The following is a 12,728-nucleotide window of genomic DNA, read 5'->3' as shown; positions in this document are numbered from 1 at the left end:
GTTCAGGATGTACTGGAGTGGGAAGAAACTTGTGTCATAGAAACTATTGCCATAGTCAAGGCATGAAGTGATGAGATACTAGCATGGTGGTAGTGTCAGGAGAGAGAAGGAGGAACATGTGACAGACATTACAAAGGTTAAATCAATAGACCTTGGCAACAGACTGGAGGTGGTGGTGGTGGTGGTGGTGGTGGAGAGGGAGGAGTTGAGGCTGATCCTTAATTTGTGAGTCTGGGTGACTGGTAGGAGACAAGTGAGGGCCTGGCCAGTGAAAATGCCTAGAACTGGGATATGGCATGTCCTGTCTGAGGAATAGCAAGGTGCCTGGTGTCACTGGATCACAGAGTGTATGAGAGGTTGTAAACATATAAAAAAACTTAAAAGTTGCAGGGACAGGTTATGAAGGGCTTCAAATGCCAAAAAGGGTTTTATATTTGATTCTGGAGGTGATAGAGAGCCTCGAGCATATTGTGTGTGCGTTTGTGTGTGTGTGTGTGTGTGTGTGTGTGTATGTGTGTGTGTATGTGTGTTTGGGGGAGGGCAGTTAGGTGGTGCAGTGGATAGAGTGCCAGGCTTGAAGTCAGAAAGATTCATCTTCCTGAGTTCAAATCTGGCCTCAGACACTTACTAGCTATGTGACCCTGGGCAAGTCACTTAACCCTGTTTGCCTCAGTTCTTCATCCATAAAATAATCTGGAGAAGGAAATGGCAAACCACTCCAGTATCTTTGCCAAGAAAATTCCAAACAGAGTCACAAAGAGTTGAACACAACTAAACAACAAAGTGTGGACAGGGAGGAGTGACATGGTCAGAACTGTACATTTTGGAAGGTGAATGGAGGATGGAGTCGGGTAGAGAGACACATGTGGCAAAGAGGCCAAATAGAAGTCTAATGCAGTAGTCCAGATGTGAGGTGATGAGGGCCTGTGCCGGGGTGGTGGTAGTGTCAAAAAAGTGAAGGAAGCATATGAGAGAGATGTAACAAAGGTGAAATCAGTAGACGTTGGCAGCAGACTGCATGAGGTAGTGAGGGAGAGCAAGGAGCCAAGGTCGACTTCTAGCTTGAGAGCTTAGCTTACTAGTAGGATGCTAGTAATTTGGACAGCAATAGGGAAGTTTGGAAGGGGGGGATAATTTTGGAGGAAAGAGGATAATGAATTCACATACCTTTGTTTTCTATAGATAGTTTAAAATTTTAATTTTCCATTTCATTTATAGTATCAGACAATCTAAGTTTTTGTTGTACACAGAAGAGATAAAAGTGTCAGGAGGAGAAATGGGGCTTTGAACTCCCAAAGTAAAGAAACTAAGATCCCTGTTTGAATAAAAGTTTGAAACAAACTTTTATTAAGGACCTACAGTATGCAGAGCACTATGCTCAATGCTGAAGGTGACACCAAATTTAGCTAAGACCTAGTTCTTGCCTTCATGGAGCTCACAGTCTAATAGATGGATATGGCAAAAGCAAGGATAACTGTTGTTTAGTTGTTTTGCAGTCATGTCTGACTCTCTGTGACCTCATTTGGGGTTTTCTTAGCAAAGGTACTAGAGTGGCTTACGATTTCCCTCTCTGTTTCATTTTACAGATAAGGAAACTAGGGCAAACAGAGTTAAGTAACTTGTCCAGGGTCACATGGCTAATAAATATCTAAGGCCAGATTTGAACTCAGGAAGAAGAGTCAGAAAGACTTTGGGCTGGGCACTCTATCCACTACACCACCTAGTTAAAATAGGAGTTAGAGATATTTCGTGGTTTGAAGGGAAGCTTTGGTGTCATCTCACAGGAGACAAAGTAATTTGAGGGGAAGAGCCTGATGGTAAACAGGGAAAAGCTTCCTCTAACAAATGTGATCTTTGTTGCTAAATCCCCCCGAACCTGCAAGAGCATTTTATGGAAACAAGTCCCAGGAGAGGTAGAAGAAACATTCAGACATAGAAATACCCCAAGTGGAGATATATCTTTTTCTTTAAGAAATTGGGAGAAATGAATTTTTAAAAGCTACAAAGTTGTCCTCTGTGTTTATGTGGGACTGAATACGCTTTAAAAAAAATCATCTGCCAGGATTCTTAAATGCATGAATACAAATTCAAACATTTAATTTACATTTAAATCCATAAATATGCATAAATAATATATTACAACATATCAAAAAATCTTAACCTCAGGAGATAATGATTCACTTTCCTTCTATAGCACTATAAGGTTTACTAAACACTTTTTTCATGACAGATCAGTGAGATGGGTCATACAAATATTGTTGTTCCTACTTTACAGATGAGGAAACTGAGACTGAGAGGTTAAGTGTCTTTCCTATGGCCACATAACTAGAAAACATAAGGTTTAAGCCTAGGGCTACTGCCTTTAAACCCCAAACTCTATTTACTATGCCATACTGCTTCTAAAGATCATAGGTGCCTCCCTGGGTAGTAAAACCTGAACTGAGTATTGATAGCAATTCTTTCAGTACAAGACCAGACACTACTGTTTGAGTCCATTTTGTCTTTCTCTGAATCCTAAACACAATCATCCCAGAGCATGACTATAGCATCCCTAGACTTTACTATATCCTGCGTGAAAGGCCCCTATCAGGGCCAGGTGAGATGGAACAGAAAAATATGTGTCTCTTCACATTTACAATATGAGGGCCTGGAACTCAGTCAGTCAGTCAGTAAATTAGCTTTCACTAAGCACCTACCATGTGCTAGGCTGCTATGTTAAGCACAGTGGATATAAAGAAAGGCAAAAACAGTCATTTCTCTCAAGGAGCTCATGGTCTAAGACCCTTTTTCAGGTAAATACATCTGATACTTGTGATTCAGAGAAAGCACAGATCAAAATTACACGTCAAAGCTGTATGTGAACTCCAAAAGACTCATGATGGAAAATGCTGTTCACATCCAGAAAAAAGAACTATGGAGTCTGAATGCAGATAGAAGCATATTATTTGCTTTTTCTCTTTTTTTTGGTTTCTTCTTTCTCATTGTTTCTCTCATTGGTATTAATTATTCTTTACAACATGACTAATGTAAAAATAGGTTTAATATCAATGTATATGTTGAGCCTATATTCATTTACATGCCGTCTTGGGGTGGGGGGAAGGAAAAGATGGGGAGAAAATTTGGAACTCAAAATTTTGTGGAAGTGAATGTTGAAAACCAAAAATAAATAAATAAATTTACAAAAAAAAAAAAGAAGTTGCACATGAGGTGCTCTCACACTGGTCCACATGGTGGAGGCATGAATGCTTCAAGAAGATAACCAGGCATCTTCTCTGGGGTAAATCATTCTGGGAACTAAACAGAAGCAATGAAAAGCTGTTAGTGTGGAAGGAAGAACACTAGACTTGAAATCATAAGACTCAGAATACTGAAGTTTGAGTTCTGACCTCTGCCACTTACTTCCTATGTAACCTTGAGAAGCCCATTCTGATAGCCATTTTTCTCATTTGTAAAATTGGGAGAATAATACTTGCACTATTTATCACACGGGGTAGCTAGGTGGCCCAGTGGATAGAACACTGGCCCTTTAGTCAGGAGGATCTGAATTCAAATCCTGCCTCAGATACCTCCTAGCTGTGTGACTCTGAACAAGTCACTTAACCCTATTTGCCTCAGTTTCCTCATCTGTAAAATGCGCTAGAGAAGGAAATGGCAAACTACTCTACTATCTCTGTCAAGAAAACCCTGAATGGCCTCATGGAGAGTTGGACATTACTAAAATAATTCAACAACAACTTATCACATAGAAATTATTTTGCAAACTGTAAAGCAGCACATAAATATGAGCTTATATAAATGTGGAGAAGGAGCATGGTACAGTAGAAATAATACCGGAATTGATGTCAGGCAAGATAAGTTCAGATCCTCTCTGACACTTACTAGCTGTGTGACTATAGGTAAATCACTTCTCTCTGGGTCCTAATCTTGCCCTCTATTAAATGGGCATAATAGGACCTTTAGGCAGCCATGAGGTGGTATCAAGAGCACTGGATCTAGAATCAGAGAACCTGGGTTCAAACCCCAGCTCTTCTCACTTATTGGGTAGTTTTAGGCAAGGTCCAAGATTTGCTTTGTACTCACCTCAAAGGGATGTCCTCAGGATCCAATGAGGTCATAGAATTAGATCTGGAAGGGAACTCAGAAGCCACCTAGTCCAATCTCATTTTACTGATGAGGAAACTAAGACTCAGAGAGGCAGTCAGGTGGCACAGTGGCTAGAGTGCTAGACACAGAGTCAGAAAGACCCGAGTTCCAATCCTGCCTCTGACACTTACTAGCTCTATTGCCCTGGACAAATCACCTCCTTAACCTCCTCAGGCTCAGTTTGCTCATTTGTAAAAATGGAGATAATAATAGCACCAACCTCCCAGTGTTCTTGTGGGAGTCAAAGGATATATGTAAAGTGCTTTACAGTTTGAAGGCACCATACTAGCTATTATAAGTGACTTGGCCAGGGTCATACTGGTTCTAAGAGACAGAGGCAATATCATGCGTGAAAAGTGTTTTATAAAGTTCTACATTAATTCTGGTTCTGATAATATTCAATACTTCAGAGCTCTATGTGGGTACTCTCTCAAAGGACACAGATGTCAATCCCTCCACAACTTAGGCCATAGTTGCTGTGCTTGGGGAAAAAAATGTATATAATCCTCCTGCAGTCAACCTGCTAATGAGTCTCTCTGAACATGTCTAAGAGGGGTCCTTGGACAACCAGTGCCCACTCCTCATCTAGAACTACACCCCCAGCCTTTCGAGCTTGATGGGACCTGCCAGAGATTGTGCTCCACTGACATAGTATTTTTAAAATTTATTTTATTTTTAATTTATGGAATAAAACAAGCATTTCCATAACATAGTATAATAAAAAAAAAAGATGATTGCATGTGAAACTGCAAATCTATTATGTACAACTTGATATCCCATTTAAATATATAATAAAGTTATCGGGTAAATTTCTTTTTCCCCCTTTTTTCCTTTTTTTTCTTCTTTCCCCCTCCCCCCATAGCTATGATTAGATACAAAAGGTATAAGAAATGATGAGCTCAAAGATAGTCTTAGAACCTTGCTGAGGAAAGTTACCTCCAGGCTATAGTGAAGCGTCTGAGGAGAGAGTGAATAATAATAACAACAACAACAACAACAGCTAACACTGGTATAACACTTTAAGGTTTACAAAGTGCTTTACATATGTTATCTTACTCGATCCTCACAACAACCCTGTAAGGTAGGCAGTATCATTATCTGCATTTTACATATGAGGAAACTGAGGCACAGAGAACTTAAGTGACTTGCCCAGGGTCACACAGCTAATAAATATTTAAGGAAAGATTTGAACTTGGGTCATCTTGACTCTAAGTCTTTGGAGTTACTATGCAGCTTGATGGCTCAGTGGATAGAGCACTGGGCCTGGAGTCAGGAAGACCTGAGTTCAAATTTTGCCTCAGACACTGTGTGACCTTAGGCAAGTCACTTAACCTCTATTTGTCTTAATCCACTGGAGAAGGAAATGGCAAGCCACTCCAGCATCTCTCCCAAGAAAAACTTTCGTACAATATGGTCCACTGGGTCGTGAAGAGTTAGACATGACTGAACAGATGGTCAAGTAGCAAGCTTTGGGGGCAGTTAAGTGGTGCAGTGGATAGAGTACAGGGCCTAGAGTCAGGAAAACTCAAATCCAGCCTTAGACACTTACTAGCTGCGTGACCCTAGTCAAGTCCCTTAACCCTATTTGTTCAGTTTCCTGATCTGTAGAATGAGCTGGAGAAGGAAATGGCTAACTACTCTAGTATCTTTGCCAAGAAGACCCCAAATGGGATTGTGAAGAGTTGAACATGACTGAAAAATGACTGAATAATAACATCTTGACTCCAAGTCCAATGTTCTTTCTACTGTGTTACCAAACTGTGGGATATGAGCTATTAATATTGATAATTATAATACTAATTACACAGGAAATTCTCTGAACGGATGATGGGGTCCAAAATTGTTACAGATAACTTAGATTATCAACATCATCATCATCAAACATTTACTGACTCACTAGGGGTCTTTGCTTGGCACTGAGAGAGAAAAAGATGAAAATGAGAACAGCCCAGAGGCTGCCCTCCTAGAGCTTATAGTCTAATGAGGGAAATGAGAAATAAATACAAAAGGAGGGAGAAAATGCAATACAAAGTAGTATGTAGTCAGGGTCAGGTGAGCAGGACAAGATAGTACATGCTGTGACAATCAGAGGAAAAGGGATCACTTTAGATTGAAGATGAGAAGAAATCCAGGAAAGCTTCACAGAGGAGGTAGTATTAGAGGAGGTGTTGAAGGATGGATGGGATATAGATAGGCAGAGTGAGAAGAAAGGGTTGCCAATCAGGATGGGAAGAGGGGAATGTCTCTTGCTGATGTGGGGAGTCCAGAAAGTATAAAGCACAAGAGGAACCGTGGGGAGAGATTAAGGCTGAAAAGACAGATTGAAGGGAGACTATTAAATTCTGTAGGGAAGAATTTTGTTTTTCTAGAGTGCCAACCATGTATCTCAAATCATTTAAAGTTCTAGATTGGGGGCTGACAAGGATGGGTCTACATTCTTTCCTCTGTAAAATGAGGGAGTTGGAATACATGACCTTGAAAGCCTCTTCCAGCCCTGTCTATGATCTGGTGGTTGGTTCCATGTCCTAGGCCTTCATCCCTGAGAACACTACAGACTGGAAGATGAAAGGCTTTACAAACAGGTTTACACCACGGGCTTAAACAGACTTTCTTCAGAGAAAGTTTTGTCATTGAATTGTGGGGGACCCTTACATGCTAACACATTACCAATATTATTTGGAAGTCAAAAGAGCATTGACTTTATATTTGTATAGTGTTTTAAGATTTCTCAAGAGAACAATATGTACAGTAATAACAATATTGTTTTAAGGATGACATTGAGTAAATACGTCATTTTGACTACTACAAATATCCAAATTAACTATAAAAGACATATGAAGAAAGACACTATCTGCATCTAGAGAAGAAACATAAATATAAGTATATAGAATAATTTTACATACATATACCTATTTATGTCTAATGGTAGTCCTAATGGTGGGGGGAGGGAAGAAAAAAAAGAAGAAAAGAAAATTGTATATTTAAAAGAAATAGTGAGTTGTACATAATAGATTTGCAGTTTCATGTGCAATCATCTTTTTTATTATACTGTATTATGGAAATGCTTGTTTTATTCCATAAATTAAAAATAAAATAAGTAAATGTGTGAAAAAAGGATTTTTCAAAGTGCTTTCTTCACAATAACCTTGTGAAATAGGCATTTCAAGTATTAGGGTCACTTTACAGATAAAGAAACTGAGGCTTCAAAGGTGAAGTGTCTTGCTCAGGTCACAAAAGTAGTATCAGTATCTTCACATTGAATCCAAGACCTCTCCTGAATCCAAGTCTAGTCTCCTTCCCATGACCTTACAGTATCTAAGTGGCCAAATATGGCTGTCACCTGCTCTTATAATTTTGCTCATGCCATATGACCTCCTGTCTATAACACAGCTCATGGACACTATAGGATTATGGGCGTTATCTGATTTCTGTCCTGCTTCTTTCTCCTCTTACCTTTTATTTCTCTACCAGAGCTATTAGAGAGTGGCTCCCATCTCAGTAAGTTCAAATGTATGACTCAAAAAGTCCTAAACTCATTGGATGTAGCCACAAAATTTACAACTGTCTTCAAAACGAGATCATTGTGTCAGGGTTAGGCTCATATTAGCAGCCCTCAGACTTGGGAATGACATTCAATAGGGTTCTGAGAAAGGAAGCCAGACGTTGAATGGATCACTTCTATGATCAGCCCGATCATCACAGTCAATGATAAACAAGGCCTTGGGGCCTTGGGGCTATAATTCGCTAGGACAGAAACATGAGGACAGTTTCCAAGAGTTATTTTCTTTTTTGGTGCATTTTTATGTCTGTGCATATGCTCACAAATGTGGATTTTTATATGTGTGTTTTAAATAAGGGACCTGTTAAAAAGCAACATGAAACCATAATGATAGCTGACATTTTTATAGTGCTTTAAGTTTTACAAAGTGTTTTGAGTACCTACATTATTTCACATGATCGTCATAGAAACCCTTTCATGTAGGTACTTCAGAAATTAAGATCTCTATTTTACAGATGAGAAAACTGAGGCTCAGCAAAGTTATATGACTTGCCCACAGTCAAATGGTGATTAATTGTTAAGAGCCAATTTTGAAGCCATGTCTTTTCTGACTCCAAGTCAAATGTTCTTTTTGCTATATACATATATAGACATATAAATGTATGTGTGTATATGTATATATGTATACATGTATGTGTGTATATATAAACACACATCATATATACATATATAGATATAGATATACACACACACATACACATATACATATATACGCACATAGTATACTTATCTACATATTTCCTGGATATCTAAGGAGCATCCCTTAACCCAAATGTTGGTGAGACTGTGGCCCTGGACAGGAATTCCCAATGGAAGGAGAGTCATCAGGACATGCGTGTAACCATTCCTCAAACAGCTGAATCTTGCCTGAAGTAATTTATAATGTCTCTTAGCCACCTTTATCTTAGGTTCCTTCTGATGGATCCCTGAGGGCCTATGTGTCAGGGTCAGTTGTGACAGAGATTGCTTAGGCCTGACTAGAGGGCTTGGCCTGCAGCAGGCACTAACATCTGTTGATTGAATTGAATTGAGTGGGCTAAAGCTCAGTCAACTTACAATTATTCACATGAATGAAAGCACACATTAGTGACATGAAGAAGCTCCAGAATTCATGATCCCAAAGGCACACATATTTGAGAAAACCTCACTCTTATGTGGCACTTTAAGAATTACAAGATGCCTTCCTCATGGTAATTCTTTGGGGTAGATTGCATGAGTCATCATTTCTAACTTACAGATAAGGAAATTGAGACTCGGGGAGGTAAGTTAACTTGCTCAAAGTCACTTTGTTTACAAGTGTCAAGACCAGGATGAAGCCCAGGAGCCAGGTCTCCATACTCTGAGCCCAGATCTCTTTCTATTATACCATGGTGTCTTTGGAACACACCATTGACTCTCTGTCTATGTGTTTCTAGTAGCAGGTTTGGCTTCCTATTTATGTTTGGTTCAGGCAAATGTGTTGTGCGACCTCAGGTCTCCCTTCCCCTTTCTGCACTTATTTTCTGTAAAATGAGGAGTTTGGACTAGATGAGCTCTAAGAACTCTTCAAGTATTGGCTGGTATTGTGTGGTTCCAAAATAAGTGAATCCCAATATAATTTTGCCTAATCTGAGCTCACACTGGCTTACTTCGGGAAATGGGAGCCTGGTATTAGACTGAATGAACGAAAATAGCAATGAAGAACTTGCCCCATAAACCACACACACATTATGGAGAGTTGCTGGTAATTGTGCAAATGAATTGGAACGTAACTGGTTGTAACTGTTGATTATAAACTGCTTCATTTCCTGATGGGAAGTTATTATCCAATAGCTCCCTGAAAGAGGGGAGGGTACTCTTCATTCTTTTGTCCTTCCCCTAACCCCACAACCAGAGACCCCCAGTGTTAGGTGGTGGGGGTGAGTTTGGCAGAGAGAGAGCAAAAAAGGAACAATGAGCGCATCAAAATCAGGAAGAACAAAATTTTTTAATGGAGAAAATTTTTCCCTGGGATACTACCCCCTAAGCCCCTCACCCCAAGCACACACTCTCCAGTGAAGCCTCTGCTAGATATTGTTATTATGAATAATAAAAACTATATGTGCCCACCATTTGTCTTTCCACTGTCCTTTGGGTGACCTGCAATTTTGATTTCTCAGTGATTGTGATATCCTATGATTCACAGCTATATTGAAAAATGTTGGCATTAAAACGATGACTTACATGCAAGAAGTAACCTAACAGATATCATTCAGAAGATGTGTGACAGGAAAGGGAGGCAGAATGGTCATCTATCAGGAGCAAGGGATGCCAGGGGGATAGCCTGGCATGTGCTTCATAGACACCCATGGAACATGGAGAGAGCTAGTGGAAGGCCCCCAGAACGTTGGGTGGACCCCATATGGAGGACTTATGAGAGGACATGTACAAGAGTCATACAGGCTGAGGAATGAATGGGCTGCAATCTACACTGTAGGAGGAAATGTCCCCATAAATGAGATCTCAGAACCACTAAGTGTGGAAGCTCACATATAATGCTCACATTTCTATTAACACTTTACCATATTAAAGCATATGCTCCACAACAACCCTGTGAGGCAGAGTGAAAGGATTATTATCTCTATTTTTGCAAATGTGGAAACTGAGGCTCAGAACAGTTCTCCCTGCATTTCAGGAAGGACACCGACAAACTGGAATGTGTCCACAAGAGAATGACCAAGGTGGTAATTTGCATAGGGACCAGACCCTACAAAGATCATCTAAGGTGCTGGTAATGTTTGCCTTATGAAGGGAAGGCAAGGTGGTGTGAGACCAGGCTTCGAAGCATTTAGAGGGCTGTCACGTATGGCATAGTTTACTTGGTCTACTTGTCTAAGAGGCAGAATTGGAAGCAATGGATTGATGTTGCAGAGTAATAGATTTCAGTTGAATATAAGAAAAACAATTTCCGTTGTGAAGAAAGGGGTTAGCAAATTCAAGAGCTCTTCCCTCTTAAACCCATGAGTTATTTTCCTTAGAATTTGTCTAGCCCAATGCCCTCATTTTACGGATGAAGAAATTGAGGCTCAGTGGCTTCCAAGATCATACAATAAGTAAAAGCAAGGCCCAAGTGCAGACCACCAGATCTCCTGGCTAGTCAGGTGTTCTTTCCTCAAGACCATATTATGCCCTAGTGATGCTAGACACAGGACTCTGGTTATCTTCTTGGATATTGCCACCTGCCATGGTGGTGGTTTGTCCCAATCTCTTCCCTTCTCTGCCAGCTGCTAGTAACCTTCTTGCCAAAATTTATTTTGTATTTATTGTATATCATTTGTATAAACTTATTTATGTGCAGGCAATCTCTCCCAATAGGACGTAAGCTCCTTGAGGGTTATTTTCAATCACTTCCAGCTCTTCATGATTGCATCTGGGTTTTTCTTGGCAAAGATATTAGGATGGTTTGTCATTTCCTTCTCCAGCTCATTTTACAAACGAGAAATTGAGGCAAAAACAGTTAAGTGCCCAGGCTCACACAGCTTGTAATCACCTAAAGCTAGAATTGAGTTCAAGAAGATGAGTCTCCCTGACTCCAGGCCCACCACTCTATCTACCATGCCATCTACCTACCACATAAAGGGAGGCAGGGACTATTTCATTTTTTTCCTTTATATCCACAGTGCCTAGCACGGTGCCTGGAATATAGTAGGAATTTACTAAATGCTTGTTAATTGCTTGTTTGTAAATGCATTGGAATCAGTGTACTAGGATGTTGAAAACGTCAGTGTGAAATGCTACCCAATCTTCCACAGTCTAGCTAGGGAACAAATGTAGCCAATGGTCAGCCGGATCCAGAGGCGGTAAAAAATGAAGCCGAAAAATAACCAAGGAAATAAAAATAAATTAGCTTGGGTAGGAGAGACAATAAGAGAGAGTGAGAAGCATCTGTGGACACAGTTCATCTCTGTCTTATTAGAGCCATCTGTGTTTGTGCCAGTTACCTGCATGTGGAGGGAAAGCGCAGTCTTTACAATTGAGAGGGCTCTAACAACTGTAGTTAGTCAAATGATTAATGCCTGCCCCACCATGAAAGAGCCCTGAATTTTCAGTCAGAAAACCTGGGTCTCTGTTTCCTTCTCTGTCCACTTAGGAGTCTGGACTGTTATTTTTAAGGTCATTTTAAACCTAAATCATGTTAAATTCTCATTAAAAGTCAAAACTGGGCTTGCAGAGCCTTACACAGGAAGTAAGAAATAGAGGATTCCTGCTATATTCTGAAAGGTAGGATAATGAGGGGGAGGGGGAGGGGGAGTGGTCATTTAGCAGAAGAAGGTAATGAGAATTTACTGAACGGTGCTGTTTCTACTCATGTATGGTGACTGTGAATTATACTGAATCCATTTAAAAGCTAATTGATTGACTTTTAAGGGTGTTATAAACAAGCACTTTCGTCTCAGAAGTGAAGAAGAGGGGGTGGGGATATAGAGAGTGCCAGATTTTTTCCCCCTTCACAAGGTGAATGTTGAATTCAGAATGACTCAGAAATCTCTTTAGCTCATACTGGACTGAAATATTTCACATGGGACTGCAAATGGGAATTTCCACTTTGGCAAGAAAGGCCAACTGTCAGGCTGGGCCAGGGCAGGTATTGAGAACAGGAAGAGAAAGTAGCCCGAAGGAGATTCTAAGTCTCTCAGGCTGCCATGGTTGAGTACCCCAATGTCTCATGGACTCAGAGTTAAGGGGAATTTTGGAAATCTTCCAAGTCAACTTTCTCATTTTTCAGATTAGGAAACTGAGGCCCTTGGGGAAGAAGTGTCTTATTTGCTCAAGGTCACATCATGCATAAATGGCAGAGTCACTATGCTCTAAAGGAAATGGAAATAAGAAATATTCTTCCATTCCTCTTCTCTCCTTGGTTTTTAGGATGGGGCAATATGTACCACTGTTTCCCTATTGCAGTGGTACATCTACCTTTAATGAAAGTGAACCTTTTAAAATGACTCAATGTTGCCGCAATAGATATAAAAATGTTTTGAAGAGTATAAGCCACTATAACAATAGAAAA

The 12,728-nt window shown here is 40.1% G+C and overlaps 1 long non-coding RNA gene across 2 annotated transcripts in view; it reads right to left on the bottom strand.

Moving 5' to 3' along the window:
* Window positions 1–12,728, bottom strand: part of LOC110205184 (uncharacterized) — a 194,367-nt gene that overhangs the window by 141,565 nt on the left and 40,074 nt on the right. Inside the window, exon 4 of one of the 2 annotated variants that reach the window (XR_002323518.2) lies at window positions 1,182–3,294. The exons of the other annotated variant lie outside the window; for it this stretch is intronic. This is a non-coding gene — a long non-coding RNA (uncharacterized LOC110205184). Of the gene's footprint in view, window positions 1–1,181; window positions 3,295–12,728 lie in introns of those variants that run through there. 2 annotated transcript variants of the gene reach the window in all.

The sequence above is a fragment of the Phascolarctos cinereus genome, unplaced genomic scaffold, assembly GCF_003287225.1.
Source record: "Phascolarctos cinereus isolate Bilbo 61053 unplaced genomic scaffold, phaCin_HiC Scaffold_2;HRSCAF=192, whole genome shotgun sequence".
NCBI classification, from domain to species: Eukaryota; Metazoa; Chordata; class Mammalia; order Diprotodontia; family Phascolarctidae; genus Phascolarctos; species Phascolarctos cinereus.
Note: the sequence above shows the minus strand (reverse complement) of the source record. Positions and strands in the feature narration are given on the sequence as shown.